Source organism: Ambystoma mexicanum, chromosome 12 (genome assembly GCF_040938575.1).
Source record: "Ambystoma mexicanum isolate Mex_15411 chromosome 12, UKY_AmexF1_1, whole genome shotgun sequence".
NCBI classification, from domain to species: domain Eukaryota; kingdom Metazoa; phylum Chordata; class Amphibia; order Caudata; family Ambystomatidae; genus Ambystoma; species Ambystoma mexicanum.
The window spans coordinates 201,615,700-201,636,728 of record NC_090936.1 but is presented as its reverse complement, the minus strand read 5'-3'; positions in this window follow the sequence as shown (position 1 = coordinate 201,636,728).

Sequence of the window (21,029 nt, the reverse complement as noted above, 5' to 3'; positions counted from 1 at the left end):
GGGTAAACATCTTCACTCTGCTTGCGGAATAGATCATCCGCATCTATGCTGTAGGAACCCAGAACATACGTCAGTAGAATATCGTAGTGGGCGAAGAATAGGCCCATGTGGCTTGGTGACTGTTCCTACTTTCCATGTTCTGCAGGACCCTCAGAGTCTGATGATCCATACAAATTTCCGCAGGATGTTGAGCCCCTAGCAGTAAGTGCCTCCAGTCCAAACATGCTTGTTTTATGGCTAACATCTCTCATTCCAGAACTGAGAAGTTGCGTCCCGAATCCATTAGGATTTGAGACAGATAAGTCAGGGGATGTTCCTCACTATCCGGTTGTAACTGTTTCAAAACCGGCTCCAAGGCAGAATTGTAAGTGTTGGTTTCTGCAATAAAAGGCTGTGTTACATCATTCTGTACCAATAAAGGACCAGATGCAAAGGCCTGTTTCAAGGAACTCAAGGATGTTGCTGCTCGCTTGCCCCTTATGAAAAGTACCTCTTTCTTCAAAAGTCTTGTTATGGGTAAGATGATTTTGGAGAAGTTGGGTATGAACTTTCTGTAGAGGTTCACCAGTCCCAAAAACCGTTGAATATCATGCGTGTTGGACGGCGTGGCCCAATCTAAGATCGCTCCTATCTTCCGCTGTCCATAGAAATTCATAGTTGCAACAATATGTATCCAAGGTAAGAAACTTCAGGTTGATGGAAAACACACTTGTCCAGTTTAGACAGCAATTTATGCTTCCGCCAACACCCAAAAACCTCTTGATTAACACGCTTGGTAGGTTTGTTTGAAAAAAAAAATAAGGATGTCATCCAAATAGGTGATTACGGCATGCATCAGAAGATCGGAAAAAATTACATCTGCAACAGCAGAAATACTGATGGTGCATTCACTAGCACAAAGCATGACCTGATATTCATAGCGCCCACAGTGCATCCTGAAGGCGGTCTTTCAACTCATCTCCAGCTCGTATGTGGTTATAGTGGTAAGTCTCACAGAGATCGAGTTTCATAAAACTCTTAGCTCCTTGCACAGCCTCCATGATGTCGGTAATGATTGGTAAATTCCAGGATAAGCCAAGGAGGGTCGGAGTTCAGCAGTGTCTTTCCTTGCAACGAAAAACAAAGAAGTTCCTGCGGGAGACTCAGATTCCATAATTAACTGCCACATAAACTGTTCTGAAGGTATTCGTATAGGGTCTTCTTTTCTGGCATGGATAGAATATGCATACAGCCAAACTGTACTTGAGCCCCAGGGAGCAGGTCTATAGAGAAACTGCATATGGAGAGGTAGGGCTTTCTGTAAATCCTTGGTGAAGACATAAAAATAATCTGTGAGGTGTCAGAAATGAGAGGCGGACACACAGAGATATCATTCTCAACATTAGCAATGTTATTAATAAAAAGGGAGTCCAGCTAAAGGCCTAACTTTCCCCATCCTAATATGAATGTCCCTTCCTATAAAACTAAAACTAAAACAGGATGACCTTGTGTCCAAACTCAATCTGACCCTCACACTAATACATATAAATACAATGTGCAGGGTAAATCTTTCAAAGTTCAACTCAACAGAAAAGTGTAATAACTCAAACATATAACTTCAACAAAACACTTATGATATGGCATTTATAACGCACCTGTACACAAGTGTTTCAAGGCGCGATGAGGCAAGGGAGGGGAAACAAAGGGAAGACAGAGACAAAAATCCTACTAGGCCAGGTGACATTGAGATCGTGCAAGTGCAGGGGAGGGAGAAGTGGAAAAGTGCGAGGGGGAGGGCAGGGGGCAGTGCAGTACATAGGATAACAGTAAAAAATAAATACAATAAATGCAATAAATAAAAGTGCGGCCAGCTGGTGGCAAGTGCAAGGGTAAGTACAGGCATCAGGGGCAATGGCTGGTAGGGGCTGTAGGGATACAGAAACAGTCCCCGAGGCAAGGGCTGCCAGGGGGCCAGTGCAGATGTGCAACTGGTGGGAAGGGGACCTGGGCCCGAGATCAGAGGATTTTACCAAAGGGTTGACTCCCTTCCCCTGGATTATTTCAAGAAAACCATTCACAATATCCTGTGTCTTAAAGGTATTACACATGTCTCTTTCTCCGAACACTCTCCTTAAGGTGACAAAACAAATGTTTTCTCCATGAGACTGATATGGAAATGAAGAAGTCGCTCCTGTTCTTTCTGGATAGCAGCAAAACAAAGTATATTTTCAAGTCTTTTCCAGAGCAGAGGTTCAAGTTTCTGGTTGACAAAATGTTCAAAGGAAACAAGAACTTACGAATAACAAATCTTTGTTCAACATACCAATTCAAAGTAATTTTTCTGGTCCTCCTACCAGGAAACTCAACAACTGTAAACTCTTGATATCCTGGTTTACTCTCCTGCTAGGAATATCCTCATTTTGGCTCACTGAGATCCCCTGGTGCACTCTCCTGCCAGGTATCCTTGTCCAAACGTTTCACTGCCTGATATCCTTATCAGGCCTCTCTGCACATTTACTTTCTCCATATGTATCACACAACTGTGCTTTTTCCACTAGCACACTTTTGTTGACTGCAACTGCTACTTGTACCAATTTATCCCAAACCAACATTCAATGTCTGAGGGTTTGTTCAAGCTCTTTCTTTCAATAATCTCTCTTGACTCTTGGCAATGCTTGTTCCAAGTATCTGCCAACTCACCTCTTATGTCAGGAGAATTACACCATAGTTGCCCTGTTCTTTTGGCAATGTCTCTTGGCTTAGGCAATTTTGATTCCAGGTTTCACCCAACTGTTATCTCATTTCGGTAGAATTGCACCACATTCGCCTTTTCTATTTAGTTCTCTCATGTTGGCATTCAAAAGTACATTCCATATGCTTGTTAGCATATTTGCACTTCCGGGAGCCCCCTTCACTATAAGGATAAATCACCAGCTGTTCATGTGGTGATTTAGAGATGCTCGCGAGGGGCTGGCTCCTCTTCAGGGGCAGAGTCCCACTGGCTCTCCGCGTTGGTTCTTCCAGCCTTTGCTGCCAAGACCTGTGCTGCTTTCCAAGGCCCGTCTCCACACACAGCTCTGCTGTGCACTCTCTGCTTTCTCTTGACCAGAGCTCCTCTCCGGTTGTCCCAAACACCGGCATTGACCTCTGGCGTGCTTCTAATCCTGCAGTCCTTTGTGGGATTTCCTCTACCACCAGTCATGCCTCCCGCTCCACGCACTCTGCAACCTGCCTTCTCGCTCCAACCACATTCACGCTCCTGTTTCTCTTCTTGCTCTCTCAGCTGCAGGTGATTTGGGCATTTAAAAGTCCAGCGCAGCTGATGAACTTTGTGACATCTAGGATGCATATTGTTCTCAAGGTCACATTTCCTCCAATGAACTCCTCGCTCCTCCTTCTCGTCCCAGTACTTGAATATTTTAGTGACTTTGAGCCCAACAAGGTTTTAATGGATTTTGCATTACATGATTGAACAGTTGTAATACCATTACAATTAGAAAAAATATCAGATGTTTCACATGTTTTACTTTCACCATATCTACTTGAAGACTGAATTGTTTTTTTTGTTCAAACATAATACTTCTCAGGGCTTTAGAATGAGATGGTTTCGAATAATGTCAAACCATCAAAAACCTTGGAATTAATGGATCTTCTTCACAATAAAGAGAAGTACATTGCTTGTCTGTTTGTGCAGTCACAACTCTCCCGTTACAGCCATCTCCTCCCATGTGATCCACCCTCAGAATACCTCCCCCAGGGTCAGGATCAGTTAGTGACTGCCTTCCCCAGGCCACATGGGAGGATATTTTAGGTTGGGGATCAGTGATGACTCTGCAGGCTTCATCACATAACCTTTCCCGAATGTCTCGTCCTCCCGCTATCAGATTACTGGTTTTGAAGTAACCAATTGCGGTTTCTGCAGTTGAATTTACCAATTCCAAACAGGAACTGTTGTTGGAAATTCCTTTCTCCCACGAGTTAGCTGGAGAATAAGGGAGAGAGGTTTTACCAACATTTCTTTGAAGCCTTTTGAAATTAGGACAATCTGTACCAATAATGGTCTCTTCTGGTAACCCTGTGGTAACACTGCAATAATGGATGTATTGATTTTCATTAGTCTCTCCTTGTACCCTGATAATAACTGGGGTACTATAATAAGTTCTTCATACCCATGTACACATGTAACTTTAATTTGGATTCCTTTTTTTATGATTTGTGCAGGATATTAAATCAGACCTATTAGCTCCGTCCCCATTCCCATTGAGCCCTATGGGGGCTCGAATGGGAATGGGGAATGGTTCCCGGAATGGGGATTTACCGGGTCCTGCAAGGTTGGAATGACCGGCTAAGTCCCTATTTCGGGAACCCGGATCTGGAATGCGGTAAGGGGGTAGCCATGGTGCTAATAGCACCCTGGCTACCTCCTACCGCGTAATGAGGCCCATTGTGGTGGTGTAATTAAAGTCTTGGGGAAGGGAGCCCTGAGACTTGAGGAACTGCACATGTGGTCTTGAGAACGGGCCTCAAGTCCTTTCTTTTTTGACCTGTGTTGCTTGGAACCTGTGGAAGAGAACCCTGAGGACTGATTCGAACTATATTGCCTTGAATTTAAGAAAGGTATTCTTGAGATGTTTGTGGAACTTTCTCACAGCTGTGGAAAGGGAGCTCAAAGAGAACTGGGAGCTGGACGAAGCTTAGAACGTTGAGTTAAACACTATTTCTTTTATTATTGAAATCTCAACACATTGTTTAGCTTTAGTTGTGAGGGCAAGCAAAGGTTTTGGACAAAGACAGACTCTTAAGATGAACTCTTTGACTCAGACTTTCCTTAGTTTCCTTCAGGTAGGGAAATCTCACCTTAGCATAGTGCAAATTAGACCTTCTAACATCCTGACATTTGATTTAATAAAGTATTTTATTTTGAAATTAAGTCTGTTGTCTGTGTCTTGTTTCATGATGCCTTTCACACGTCCCTCTTACGACTGGGTGCTGGAGTTTCCCAAACAACTAGGTGAGGCTGGACATCTTTCATGGACTAGATGGTTACTTGCTACACAGTACATGCACTAACCCTGTGTGGTATCTGGTACTTCCATCAAATTAACTTCCAAGGAATTCATATCCTTCGAAATGTATTCATTGAAATGCTTTTCCATCGAAAAGCATATTCATTGAATGAATTTCGATGGATTTCAATGGATTTTAGGCAAGGGTTAGGCCAAGGGTTAGAATTAGGGTTAAGGTTAGGGTTAGGGCAAGGGTTAGAATTAGGGTTAGGCTAAGGGTAAGGGTTAGAGGTGTGCCCTTGGTGTTGGGGGGATTGGGAAGAAACCCCACCCCACCAATAAACAAAAAATACAACAATTTACAGGGAGCTGTCCAGTGCTGAAATACATTAAAGATTTCAGCACTGGACAAGGGTTACATATTCAACATGGGTGTAGGTGTGGGGGGTTAAAAGGGGAGGACCCATGGAGGTTGAGAGCGGTTTGGGGGGGAGACCCCAAATAAATACAACAATTTAGAGGAAGCTGTCCAGTGCTGAAATACATTAAAGATTTCAGCACTGGACACGGGTTACATTTTGAAAATGGGGGTTGGTGTGAGGGGCTGGAGGGGGAGGACCGCTGGGGGTTGAAGGGAGTTTGGGGGGGAGACCCCCCAATTAAAAATAAATACTGTAAATTACAGGGAGCTGTCCAGTGTTAAAAATATTGATTTTTGCACTGGACAGCTGCCTGTATCGTTATGTTCCATCGAATGTCCATGCAAAAAAATGTGAAATATTTATGTAACAAAACCCTATTTGATTAAAGGGTTTCGATACATTTACACTTTGAACTTTATGTATACAAATTTGATGGAACAGTTTTCGATGGAAAAAATTCGATGGTACTTACCTTCGATGGAAAATCTTTGTTGGAAAGACCATAAACCACCCTGTGTGTCTCTTCTGGCTTGTTTTTCGGGAAGACAGTGGATCTCTTGCAGTGCCCACTTACATCAGTTCATGATCTTCCAAAGTTCAAGTAACAAAACGGGGTATAGGAGTTGCTGCACCACCAGGCTGCTATGGTTCTTTTTCTTCTGAAGTTGTATTTTTGTGTGCAAAAAATTCCAACTTTAACACCATGGTGATGAGTTTAGAAAGATTGTTCTGACAGGGCATGCATGAGACTTCATCTTTCAGTTCCTCAATTAGGCCTCTGTGAAATAAAGTGATCAGTGCTTTGTCAGGCAAAGCAGCCTCTACTGCCAACTGCTTAAACTGCGTGCTGCATGATAAATCATCCCCATTGCCTTGTTTAAGGTCAAGTAGAGTTTCTTAAGTCAAAAAGGTTAATTCGATCTGACAAAACATGACAAGTAGGCTTCTCACGAACCTAGGGTAGTCATCTAAGACTCGATTGCTTGTAGTCGCCTAAGGGGGTTGCCCATGCCAATGCGTTCCCAGTAAAATTGGAGATCATGTACCCTATTCGTGTCCGGTCTGTAGGAAAGTACAAGGCCTTCCATTCGAAATGTCTGAAGCATGCATCCAAGAACTCCATTAATTACTTAGGATTGACTTCATATTTCCCAGACGGAAGAGGTCAGTTTTATTTTCAGGTCAATTTTTTTTTTCACTTGACAAGTTGTTACCATTTGCTGAAGGGCCATAATTTCAGCTATGAGGTTTTACACTTTTGTCAATAAGGACTGTACTACAGATACTAACTACTGCATTTGTTCCATCCTGTATATGGGTGTCACAAACTGTCACAGACCTCACGTCTTTGATGCCAGGATAAGGTAAGTAAGCCTCTCCAGGGACACAAACCCACGCTTGCAAGGAGGGCCCAGATACTAGGAGCGAACACCAAGGAAAATCCCTTTAGGGGAAGAAAACCCTTTATTGGGTGGTGCCGTAGAACTATGGAGCTAGGTGCATCAATGGATGGAGAGCAGCAGCAGGGTGAGGACCAGAAGACCAGGATGCAGCTCAGCTACATAAACAGCAACAGGCAGGCATGGCGAGGCAGCAGAGTAAAGAAGGTCAGAGCAGAAGAAAATCTCACCTGAGCGTTGTGATGCGGGGAGCTTTAGAGCCAGCAGCTACATATACCCGTAGTAGCGGTGTGGGCAACAGCTGTTCCGGGTTGTGTTCCTGCGATGCTGCAAGCCGAGAACTCGCACCACCTTGAGTGTGAGGCGTGTCCGAGCGCTGCTGCCATCTTGGTGTAGGAAGGACAGAGTGTACACCGCCCCATCGTAGGAAGCCAGGATTACACTGCCAGCATTGCCACAGAGATCCATGGGGGGCTTAGGATCTAAAAGTGGTAAATCAGTACCAGGAGACGGACGAGGTCACATTGTTTGCAAACCTTTCTTAATTGTTAAATCATCAGAAACATATGCCTTCCCCATCTCTATGTTGGTTGGTCCTGTTCCTGAAGAAAATGTAAAAGGGTGCTCATTAGGATCTCATTTATAAATAAGAAAGTCCTCTGTCCCGAATCCTGTGCTACCTGATTTCTATCCCTACCACTTAGAAAAGAATCATATCAACTCAACAAATGTTCACTTGGGCTTAGGCCACAAGAAAGTGACTGCGGGTTGACCTTTGGCCCCCAGCGTTAAATGTCTTTTTCAATAGAGGCTCCTCACCGCAGTTTCAGGTCGTACCAAGAAGTTGAACCAAGAGGTTGATTGACTTTCCTGACTTTTCTCTCCTGTATTTTCCAGTCAGTCCAGTAAATGTCTCTTTCTCCCTGCCTTTCTGTCTGGTTTCTTTCAACCCCCTTTTTAAATGTCCTTACGTATTACCAGCTGTACTCCAAATAACTAAAGATATAATCAACTCTATCCTGATAATAAATGTATATGACCCGCTGTGACGTACGCGAACTAAAGGTATAATGCCTACCATTGATGATGTCATTGTGCAGTGGCACGAGACCTCACCAAGTGGATACATTGTAATAGCTGGCAATTTAAACATCAGAAATGTGCATTTGCTTGCCTCTGCCTCTCTTAAAGAGGACTGTGTTTGATCACGTTTCTTAGGATCACACAATTGTTTTTTTTGCCTCTTGACATAGCACATTGAGGACCATTGACATACACATGGTCAAATGTGTAGGTTGGCACACAGATAGACTACATCATAAGTGACCCTATTACACAAGCAAGGTGTAGTCTTGTAGAATTACAATTCAACAAGTTGAGCGATCACACAACCTTGAAATCGGAACTAAATTTGGATATTCCATATACGACTGAGTATATGAGCTGCCAAGTTGCTTCCAATCCTCAAGGTAATCGTCTACGCTGGACAGCTTTGAACATAAGGGATATAAATGATGCACTATGGGGTAAGCGCAGTGACCTACAAAAGGCGTTACAAAAAGCAAATTCGGAATTAGAACGATTTATCAAGGCCAATGATAGCTTTACCTGTAAACAAAGTGGTGGTAAAATTAAATATCATAGTACCAAAACAAGAAATCCTTACCATTTTTGGATAGCCGATAAAAAGAAAATCTCCCGGAAAGCTAGAGCTGCAATCAAGACAAACCCAATATTGAACTGGGGCGAAAAGCAGAATCGTATTAAAAACCTAGCCACTAAATGTAATAATTGGCGAAAGCAACATAAGTATTCAACCAAAAATTAAAACTGCCTTCTTTTGTTTGGCTGGTTCAAATCATGTGATGGCCATAAATGTTGGTCCAATTTCAATGAGTACACAAAGGGATTATCGCCTGGTGAGTTAAACCCCATTCCAGAAAGCAAATGATTGGTCTACATAGAGGAAGTATACTTTGACCGAGAATGCCATACTATAGTGACCGTACTGCCAGAAACTAAAGCTAGTAAGTTAATCTGGATGTGGAAGAGGAGTCTGTATTTAATATTATAATGAAACTAAGGAGTTTGTGTGCACCGGGCCGCGATGGCATACTAAACATTGTCATGAAAGCTCATCCAGCATTATGGGCCCGGATACTAACAAAATTATATAAACACATATAATCATCTGTACACCAACTATATGGCATAAATCTGTGCTGGTTCCCATCTTTAAGAAAGGTGACAAATTGGACCTGCACAATTATTGCTTGTTAGCCCTGATGGATACCAGCCAGAAGATTTTCGCCACAATTCTCTTAAAAAGACGCACTTACTGGGCTAAGGAAAACAAAATACTCAGTCCATTCCAGACAGGTTTTAGGAAAAGTTACAATACAACCACCAACATGTGCGTATTGCAGTACCTAATAGCTGACACTGTGAACGAAAACAGGCCAAACTTTTACTGTTGTTATAGAGACTTTAGCAAAGCCTTTGACCTCATCCCCAGAGATTTGCTCTGGCGTAAACTATTGGTTGGCGGTTAGATGAAAACGTACTGTATTATATCCAACACTTGTACACAAACACATCTATTACGGTTCATTTAAATCATGCAGGACTGTGTACGAAATACCAAGCCACAAATTGTGGCCTTAAACAATGATGCATACTACCCCGATTCTGTACAACTTACATACTGCAGATTTGAACCAGGTCTTTTTTTCAATTCGAAACTTACCACCAAAAATAAACAGCGTGTGGATCAGAGGTCGAAGTGGGCGGGAGCGGTTGGGAACGGTGCTCCTATACTTTTTAATGTTAAGTTTTTCCGTTCCTATACTTTTATTTTAAAAAGAAACCGTCCTGGGGTGGTTTCATTTTAAAATAAAAGTATAGGAAGAAGTTGAAGCTTGCACTTCAGTGCACTGCAATAAACATTCCCATAAATAGCAGGGGTGTTTGTTTAGGGGTTTTAATTCTGTGTGGGAGGGGGTACAGGGATGGTGTTTGTGGGGAGCGGTGCAGACCAGCAGAGAACATAGTTCAACTTCTTCTTTTTGTAAACAATTCGACAACTGGTGTGGATACCATGGCTTTCATATGCAAATGACATCATAATGCTAGAACTTACACAAATTGGCTTATAGTGCTCGATGAGCACCCTAGGCGAATATGTGGTCAATAATGCTATGGATATAAATATAGCTAAGTCAAAAATCATGTCCCTGGGCAAGAAGACAATGACGAAGAGCAAACATGTGGCATATAAAAAACATTCCCCTCGAAAGAGTAACTGGATACACTTATCTGGGATTTCCCATATAAATCAACCCTAGATTGACATATGATGGAGAGAGGGCTATTGCTAAAACATTGAAAAAATGGTTGACAATCAAGCACTATATAGCGGATTGTGGTGGATATAACATTGAGGGCCTTCTTGAGATTTTACGGCTCAAGTATGGTGCCAAGCATCCTATATGGATTGGTGGCTCTAAAATACAAGCTTGTATGCTGGTTGGAGACATTTGAGGGCAAACTATTGCGATCTGTGATTAATGTACCAAACTCAGTGCCGGTCGAGGCTCTGAGTTTGTCATTTGGGCTAACCTCACTAATGACAACCTGGCCGGTTCCCAAAACTTTGTTATATGCAAAAGTTTTGAAGGACAGTCAAAACACCAATGAGTTATTTTTGTTAATGGGAAGAAGTGTTTGCACCGCAGACAAAAACATCTTTATTACCGAACTAAAAAATACATTTTATAGAAGCACTAAATCGAGAGCCAGATATTTCAAGCACTGATCCCAATTTCGAAATTAAGATAAAAAATAAATCAAGATGTTGGGATAGGTTGAAAAATGTGGATACGCTTTCTGGGAAAGCGAGGTACAAAGAATATTCACGGCAAAGCTTTCCATGGTATAGGCTATGTGGTAACTTGACTAAGTCATGCACGATGGAACTAAAACATTTCATATTATATCTGTGCCTAAATCTGTTACCAACTATGGACTACACTGGCTCATGGCAAACCACTCCTCTTGAAGCACGTTTATGTAGATTGTGTTATAAGGAGACTGAAACTAGTTGTCACATTTTGACCAATTGTTCAACAATGAAAGAATTCTGTAAGAGGGCTTCTGTGAACTTTATGACAAATAATGAGGATATTACTAAGGATCCATTTTGGCCAACTCTAGTTGGGGCAAATTCGATAGTGATAGTAGCAGCAGCTTTTAATATGTGGAAGGAAGTACTGAAGACATTTTAAATGTATAGAATATGTATATTGAATTTTTCATTCTTACCCGCCAATTATCAATTTAAGGCATTTATATATCTTACCGTATTATAAGGATAAGACAGCCAAATTGAAGAATATTTTTATCTCAATATCAGATTATATCATTTAAACAGATCAATTGTGAACTTTCCTTCTTCTTTTTACTGTTCTTAAATATTGTTTTTGTCTAAATGTGCTTAACGTTTTTGTAAACAAACTAATTGCACACAAACATTTAAACCAAAAAATAAAATATATTTTGTGGTCTCCGGTCTGTCACACCACCTTGGGGTTTCATTTTTTCCACCATGCCTAGGGGTCTTCATTTTTCTCATACCACCTTGGAGGTTTGTTGCTTCTTCCCCATCCTTGGGTCTCCCTCCAGTATACTGTGCTACCTGAGTTCTGTCTCTACCACCTAGAAAAGAATCACATAATCTCAACAAAAATACACTTGGGCTTAGGCCCATGCAGGTAACTGGTAGTTGTCTTCTGACCTCCAGCGTTGTATGTCTTTTTCAATAGGGGCTCCTCGCCCGGCGTACAGGGAGAGCCAGGCAGTTGATTGACTTTCCGCTCTTTTCTCTCCTCAATTGTTCAGGTCAGTCCAATAAATGTCCCTTTCACTCTGTCTTTGGGCCTGGTGTCTCACAACCCCTTTTAGTAGCTCAGGTCTCTCACCCCGCCTTGAGGTTAGTTTCTTACCCCTCCTTGGCGTCTCGTTTCTCACCCTGGATGGTGTTTTTGTCTCTTCTTCCCCACCCTGTAGTCTCAGGTTTCTCACCCTGCCTTGGAGCTTTGTTTCTTCCACTCCATGTTGGGGTCTCCTGTTTCTAACCCACCTGGGGTTTTGTCTCTTCTTCCTCACACTGGGGTCTCAGGCCTCACATGCCTCCTTGGGGTTTTGTTCTTCACCACCTTGAGGTCTCTGGTTTCTCAACCCGCCTGGGGTTTTTCTCTTCTTCACCACCCTGGGACATTTGGTCTCTCACCCCGCCTTAGGGTTTTAATTTCTTCTACCCCGCCTTGAGGTCTTGGGTTTCACACCACGCCATGTTTTGTTTTCTTTTGTTCCCTACCCTGGGGTCTTGGGTCCCTCACCCCATCTTTGGGTTTTGTTTCTTGTACCCCACCCTGGGGGTCTCCGCTATCTTACCCCACCTTGGGTTTTTGTTTTTTCTCCCCTATATTGGAATCTTGTTGGGTCAGTACTCCAGTCTCCTAGTTCCCTGGATCCATTGCCCACCTCTGTTACTGTTCTCATCGCGAGAGTCGGGGAGTTCAGCCACTGTGGTATGTCTTTGTCGGTCTCCTCCAGACACTGCATACCAGTCAGAGCTTATTTCGCTGCGCCTTATCCAGGGTCCTGGTTTTGGTGTTTCTCTGCACCGGCTCTCCACTTCTCCAGCAGTGGCGTCCCACGTTGCTTGGTTGGGCAAGCACTTCCAGCTCCTTGGCTGGCAGTTTTGTGTGCATTCCATGAGCTCAGCCACAGCTCTACTTGCTACGACTCGCATACGCTTTTTCTCATCCTGCCACACTGCCCAGAAGAGGATTCCACCCTTCTATGCTTCCGCTGGCTTCTCTCACCTGGTTTAATGCAGGCTGCCTCTTCATTTTTCCGTTGAAAAGAGGGTGGGCCACGCCAACTTTTCCTTACCCCAAGCAGTTCCCCTTCACTCAGAGGATCAGAAACCGCAACAACCTGTCCAAATGAAGTTTCAAGTCATTACACAAGTTCAAACTGATGTAGTGAACAAAAGCATTGGGACATTGGGAATATGGAACATTAATTATATCCCTATTGGAAATCTCCTCCCCAGAGAGTGTGGGGGGGGTCACCCCTGTTTGATCATGCTTGACATGTTCCCTAGTGTGTGTTAAGCTTAGCAGGCTCACCAACCTAGTCCCAAAGGAAGCTGCTCTCCCTTAGGAAGATTGAAACAATATGATATTTAAAGAATTATGTTCATAATGTGATAAGGGCCTGGTATCACGCCCTGTCAGGGGAGGGGGGGAGCTAGCACCCCAACTCCATTCTAAGGTGCCTGAGCGAGGGCAGGCCCCCTCCTAATCCCGCCTTACCTACTGGTGTGCTGGCATGATGGCTGCAGCAGAGAGCAGCAGGACAAAACCTTAAAGGAGACACAGAACTCCGGGACTGCAGGGCGACGGTCTGCACAACGTTGCATGATGCGATTAACGTGACCCCACCGGTAACAGATGTCAGAGGAGGCAGAAATCTAACTCTACAGGATGCAGCATACTTTACAACTCCAGCAATGCTCCAGCAGGCCAGCCATAATCCGACCAGGGAATAAAACATTAAAGAAAGGCCCCAAAAGAGCCATAACATGGGGGGGGGGCAGCCATTCCTGTGCTTACAATGTCAGTCTTTATGCCAAGACTGCATGGAAAGGGGGTGGGGCTTACAATCCCTTTTAAGTCCTTCCCTTAACCTTCCCTTGTCACACCCCCTGACAAAGGTAGGTTATTGGCTAGGGGAGGAGGCTGGGCTATTTTCAGGGAAGCCTGGTGAGTGTGTGGTGTGGGTTAGTTGGGTGAGGACCAGAGGCGTAGGAGTACACCCAAGAGACCAGAGGAGGCAAGAGCAAGAGGAGTGGAGAGGCTATTGTCATAGAGGGCTCGCAGGTGGAAAAAACCCTGAATATTCTTTTTTAAAAACACATTTATTTTAAAGGTCTTAAGAGAAAAAGATCTTTGCAATGCCGGTTGGTCAATGTAAATCGGTTTTTTTCGGGTTTAGACCTTTAAAAGAGGTCTTTTCACATACAACCGGAAAAACATCCCTGTTAAGTACGCATATGCTAGGGAGGGGGAAAACCAAGGCAAGAAGTAAGAGAGGGACGTCCCTAGCGGCAACTTCCCTAAAGAATCTGATAGACCCTAAACTATCTTTTCTAAGCCATTTTGTCTGTTTTAAGAATAAACATCCTTGGAACATTATTGGCACATCAGAGTGGTTATTTGTGGTGGGCCACCCCGTAACAATAAAAAGAAAAGATTTAAGAAAAAAGTGTTTAACTTTTTTAAGAACATTTTGGGAAAAACTATGTTTCTACCACGTAATATGAAATACATTGAATAGAAACCAAAAACAGAATTCATTAAAAAAGAACATAATACCACATATGAACAAGAAGTCCCAAATCATGCACATTTTACAAGTATATTCCTTGCCAATACAAATAAATCATGATATATCTTTAAGTACATTTTGTACATTCATAAAACAGATTTTAATGATTTAAGAAAAGCATTCTAAACATTCCAATTAGAAGCTGTACATGGCTGTTGAATGTAGACTTCCATAGGCTGACAACCAGGTTTCAGCAATTTGTCTAATTATTTCACTTGACCAAGCTTTCCAGAGTGTCATCTCACTCACAGTGGTAAAACTTTAGGTTTCCAAAAAGCATTTTTATGTACATACAACTAAAAAGTAAGATTAAGAAACCTACTTGGTTTGGAGACATGATGATGAGCAATAAAATATCCTGCATTTACAACTGTACATGTGTCTAACCCAAATTTTGGAGAGACAGTTGTACTCTCAATTATTTATACTTCACAAACATAGTAACTTTTGTAGAGTAGCAAGTCAATAGTCTCAACTCCTGTCAATCAGAATTGCAAAGGAACTAGGACACCCAGCCACAAGAAGGGCGCATGCATATCTATCAATTACTATTTATAAATATGCACATATTATCAACTCATCTAGAAAGATATATATTCTCAAATCCAAAAGAATCCTACAATTTAATATGGCTTGCTTGCTATACTTCAAATATTTGATACAATTCTTACAGCAATGTGTATGAAGGCCAACCCTCTAAAATAGAAACATGAAACTACTCATTAATCAAGAGGAAAAAGAAGCTTTATTTTACAGGCTAGCTAAAAGATGATAAATCTAAATATTATTGAATTGTAGTTTCTTGTCCCACAGTGAAAATAATCTTTGTTTTCCGCGTCTATCCAAAAGTATTAACTGAGGTCTAAAGGTTGTTCCAATTTGTAGAATACTTCTTCATTCTAAAATGAATCAACATTTCTTTATATAAACACAAACAGATATTATTTTTCTAGAAAACGGTATAATCCCCCACTAAGTGGATTTATTTTTAAATATACCTTGCTAAACAACAGCTCCTGCCAACTAAAAAAAACAGAACATACATTTTACTAAACATGAAAAACAGCCACAGCTTCTCTTGCTCAAAATGGGAGAACCTTGCACCTTTTCATCGGGCTACTGAGTATATTTTGTTTATAAAATAACTTAACAATGGTTTCATTCATCTCTTTAGAATGCAATTGCTATCCAAGTACATACTATATCAAGCCAAAATGAACACAAAAGAAACACTTCACAACACCAATCCCTCATTCCCCAAAATTTAAATTCTGTTAAATATCATTCCAAAAGGTGACAGTTGCCAATATTAGCTTGTTTGTGTCCCTTTTCATCAGAAGTAGCCACAAAATGTCCAACGTAATTTCATCCATCATTATGATGATTAAATAAGCCCAATTATGCTCTGAAATGATTGCTGGAAAGAAACATTACATTTTTCATGTTTCCAAGCTCTGTTTGTTTACAACATAATTTATTTATAATATACTTACAGACAAAATCGACTTTATATATATACGTTACAAGCAATTCATCACATCAATATTATAAGCCACACCTAAAAACCAATAAATACCATAAAATTGTGTTCATATTGGGATAAACAGTATTCCATCAATATAAAATCCCCTGCGATAAGTTGTGTACCATTTCCAAACATACATTGTAAAATGTTACCATATGATACATAAAATGTACGTAATTTACAACATAATTGACAAATCCTTTTCTCCCTCGGAGTATTTCTCCAGACCTGAATTAGCTCCTGCTTCTGTAGCATGTTAAAATACTTTAACATATACATTCATCTTCAGATTGAACAAGGAAAATGCCTGAGTGTATTTAGGTGTCACCCTTTAGCCCTTCACAATTATCAACCATCTGTGTCTTTTTGTTATGTAAGGCAGCAATTAGAGCATGTTTGTGACCCAAGGAAAATGACTTGATAGTTCCATTGAATATTTGAATATCTGGTATTGCTTTTGTGTTTATCTGAAAACGCTATAGGAAATGTACACAGTACCGTAGAAATTATTGAAATAATTATGTCAATATTTGGCTTTTTAGACTTGTTTGATGCCGTTGAAGATGTAATCCCTTAATACTTCAGTGTCGTTGTAGAAGAAAATAAAATGATTCAAATGAATGTATAAAATCAGAACAGTCATTCTAAATCACATCAGAAGCAGTCAATCTAAATCACATTAGAAGTTATCTGTTGATAGGCAAGGTAATATTTGATTACTAATAACTGGTTTTAATTTTAAAAATTATTTGAAATGTGACAGAAAGCCCTGATGAGCATTGACATCTTGTGAACTTAGAATGTGTGAACTTAAGTTGAATTAAAACTAATATGCTCAAGCAAAACATCCATTGGTCAGTTCTCAGAGCGAGCTGGAATATTTCGTATTACCCAAATTGTTCGTTTACAATTGTTTGAATGAACAATTGACCGAATTTAAAGGATCACAATTGACCTTTTCACAATTGACCGTATATATATATATATATATATATATATATAGGGATTTTGGGGGTTTGGCGTTGGGTGGGGGGTTGTGGTGGGTGTCCCCCCATATATATGTTACAATTGACCTTCACAATTTGTTCGGTCAATTGTGAAAAGGTCAATTGTAATTCGAACAGTTGTAAAACGAACAATTCATATACAACACATTTCCAGACCCTTGTTAACCTACCACTTAGATCGATGGATGGAAGATGAACAGAACAGCTGTTTGTGATGAATCTGATGATGTCATCACTCCTTTCCCAGAGGTAGCTTCTCTTCATGTGGCCAAGGGATAGCAGCCACACTCTGATCCTGACCCTGGGCATGGCTATGCGAGGGAGGATCATATGAGGGGAGGTGACGTGCCGAGGGATGGACAAGCATCATCAGATGAAACATGGCATCCTCACTTTCTTTTTAGGAAAATCCCCTCCAAAACTCATACCTTAATGGCATATTGTGACAATCCCTCTCAATAACCTATCAAATCTACTGACAGAACTCGTGAACATTTGACACTTTGTGAAACATCATGTATTTAGACGAGGAAGAGGACTGCAATGAGCAACAGTTTGAACCATAATGCGCAATCTAGTGTTGTGAAGAACTTGATTGATCCAAAACACTTCCCAGCCTGGAGGTGGGAGTTTAAATCAGCTGCTGCGAGAAACGGGAGAGATTTTCCTTTTCCAAGCGTCGACTTGGAGACCAACGAGAGACACAAGGTGCAGTGCAGAGAAGACGGTGTCCTAATACGGGAACAAGCCCCGAAGGCAGGTGAGTGGAGGCGGCAAGAGAGGGAGCTAACCTAAGCACTCCTGACTGGTCGGGCAGACCAAGAGGTTTTGTGGGACAGTGAGCCATGGCTGCAGAGCACTACGGGCGGTCTCCGGACTGGCATCAGAAGGAAGTGGTGCCGGTTTACCGGGGAACTGTCAGAAGAAGTAGAAGGAAGTTGTGCGGGCACTGGAAGCAAGGATGGGCTTCTTTCCAATGCAAGGAGCGAGAACACTCCATGACGCTGACTGGGGAAAGCCGCTCAAGGCCAGCAGATACTAAGGCAAGTACCCAAATGTGTACGATAGGAGTGAGAGAATGCAGATGTTGTTGGTGAAACCGCACGGGAGAAGGGAATGCCAGTACTGAGGCAAAGAGCCCTGAAAGAGTGAATTGGTTGCCAAGGGTGGGGGATAGACTAATCATCATTGGAATCAGTGTCATCTTCACCATCACATTACTTTGCCATAAAGTAACTTGGGGAAGACCCGTACCCCCTTGTACTGAATGAGAAAGAGAGATTGCAATATAAAGTCCTGGCAGGAGAGTATACCAGCTGAAAAGGCGGATCTGGGATTCACACTTAAATTGTGTAAAAGAACTGTATAGGAGAACCTGGCAGGGGAGTATATCAGGTGTTTTGCGGGTCTGGGACTCACACGCAAGTTGTGTTATCTTGGAAAGAGAAATCTAAGAATGACCCATGCCCTTAAGCTTGAAATTGTATTGAATGTGGAAACATGCCTGGGGTAGGGAGTCATTTCCCCTGGAGTGAGTTGCAACACAAGAGGAGAGAGTTATCCCCTGTAACTATACAGAACATGGCTATTCTTTGAACTTTTGTTTTGGTGGAGGGAATCCTGGGAAAGGGAGTCCTCCCTTCTGGAACTGTGAACACTATCCATTTGGAACTTTTATTGGAGTTATAACTTTTGTTGAACTTGAACATTTGTGCATTTTCTGAACAAAAGGCAATACCCTTAGCACCTTAGAGTTAGTTTTGGAATGTGAGGGCTAGGATAGGATTTCAGACAGAGTACATTTTTGCTTTGGACATCTTGTCACTTGAAAGATCCTTAGTTTCTGTTGAGGTAGGGAAAAACCTCCTAGATTAGAGACAATTAGGCATTTTACAACTCCTTTACTGTTTCGATCAAAGTCTATAACAATCACTATGAGTTCTCTGTGTCCACGTCTCATTCCTGGCTCCTCAGATGTGTTTATTAAAGACAATAGAACTTGTCTCCAAGCTAAGGCTCAAGTCGAGGGTACATGCGGGTGGACAGGCCCCCCCAGCTAAAATGATAAACATTGAATGTCCTCTTTGAATTTATGAATTAAAGTCGACCTTGGAGATCGAATCGCAGTCGTTAGGTTTGCAGGCGGGACACTTCACCACTGCCTTATGTAACATGATGAAAAATAACAAACAACTAAATGAGAAATGTCTCATTTCGGTACTGCAAGTTCCAGGGAAAACATTTGTATTGGTTCTTGGAGTTTAAAACATGCACACCTTCTAACTTGGTGATTATGCAAAGCCAATTTAATAAAATGTGCATATTTCACCTTGATACGCTAATTTCTGCCAAATTCACATCCCATTGCGTTTGTTGATGATTGCCCCAACTTTTCAGGACTTCACCCCTTCTCCAAGCTACAAAAATACATCCAAATGCAAGAATGTTGCAGTGAAATTGAAAGACATTGATTCTCTTATTCTTTAAGCTCATCTGAAAGATCACCAGTACCTTGAGCAATGGATGTCTGGCTGACACGTTAAGTGGTTTCCAGAAAGAGATGCCTAGCAAGATCCATTAACCCATGACCTTTGAACGCATTAAGGTAAAGAGAAAGAATGTGCACCTGTTCCATTCAGGTTTAATTAATGAATATTAGAAAACTAAAAAATGTTTTTGTCAAGTGAGTGGATCTTTAAGCAAATGATGGCTCCTATAGACAGTGGTCAGCCCACTGCTGGAGAACCCAGGCTGACACATTGATAATGGTGGAAGACAGAGGTAACTTTTATTTGTTTGCTTGCAAGTGAAGGAAAGTCAGCATCCTACACCTAACGAGAGCCCACCTGATTGACCTGACCTGAACTTCTGCTTATGACACAATATGATGACTTCCGGTCTGTCGATTCCAAGTGAGGGGTGTAGGACTTCCAACCCAATGATAACTTCCAGTGACTTATGAGCTGCCTCTTTGTCCTCACTGGTTTACACTGGTTCAGTCTGTTGTGCGTGGGCCCTCCTCCTTTGTAAAGTTAGCACAGCGGGACAATGTCCTGTAGTCCCATCAGTACTGCGCAACATTGACATTAAGTCCATAGTTAACACATACATTGGCAATGCCAAAACGGGGTTGCAAGTGTGAGAAACCCAAAGGCATCCTCACATTTTCTCCCTCTGCATCCCTTGCTCAGGTGGCTAGAGAAGGGCCATCGCTTGTGGATCACGACCCTGGGCGCCCACAAGCGAGGGAGGATCACCTGAGTAACCTGAGTAGGATGTCTCTGGGGAGTGGGAAGAGGATGCCTGAGGGTAAGACATGTTATCCCCCCTTTCCCAATTATCCATCATCCTACTTTCCCTCAGCTTTTACGGGATATTACCAATTCTGTCCTGTTTCCCCCTCCCCATTTTCAACACATACTGAGACGTAGAAGAGGGGACCGAGCATTAGAAAGGTTACTCAAGAGGAGGAAGATGAATGGGTAAGTAGGCCTATCCATCCATACACTGCACTACTAGATTGTACCTTTAATGAGGTCAGGCAGAGTCAGGCACTTAGCAATTATCCATACCTGCAACACCACTCTAGTACTGAGAAGGAGTAGTGGAAACCTAAGGGTCAGGCATGTCCCATTCATTGGCCTAAGGGGATTCAGGCAGGGGAGGCCAAGGACTCACACCTGAAACCCCTTGACACGGCTCAGTTATATAAAAGGTGGGGCACTCAGCAGTGCAGGGAGCAGCAGTTGGAAGAGCAGAAGGGAGGCTCTATGGCCGAGTCCAGTCGGGTATCCCTTCTCAGTCCCAAGCCAGTTTTTCCAGGAAAAGCAGAGCGAGTTGGAAGGAGAGCTGAGGAGCCGTGGCTCACCAGGACCAGCTGTAAGATAATAGGGACGCAGAGGCGCTGGGGGTCTGTGTGTGACAAGCATCCGGGAGAAGCGTGGCTAAAGACCTGTTTCCAACAATGGAGAGAAGTCCAAAGAAGGGAGCCGAGAGGCGTTCTGATCCCTTGTTATATTGGTAAAATGAAATGCTCATTCCCCTGGGCCAGAACAGGATCCCAGGAGTGTCTGAGGGGCACGTGGGGAGACCCTGACCTCAGATAACAAGGACATTAACCCAAGAACAAAGAAAACACTGCTGGTGAGTGAAACACAGTGAGACCCTGATGTATTGAAGTAAGCAAGCAAGATACAATGTTGCAACCTGAATGCGTAAGACTGGAGGGTGTCGTC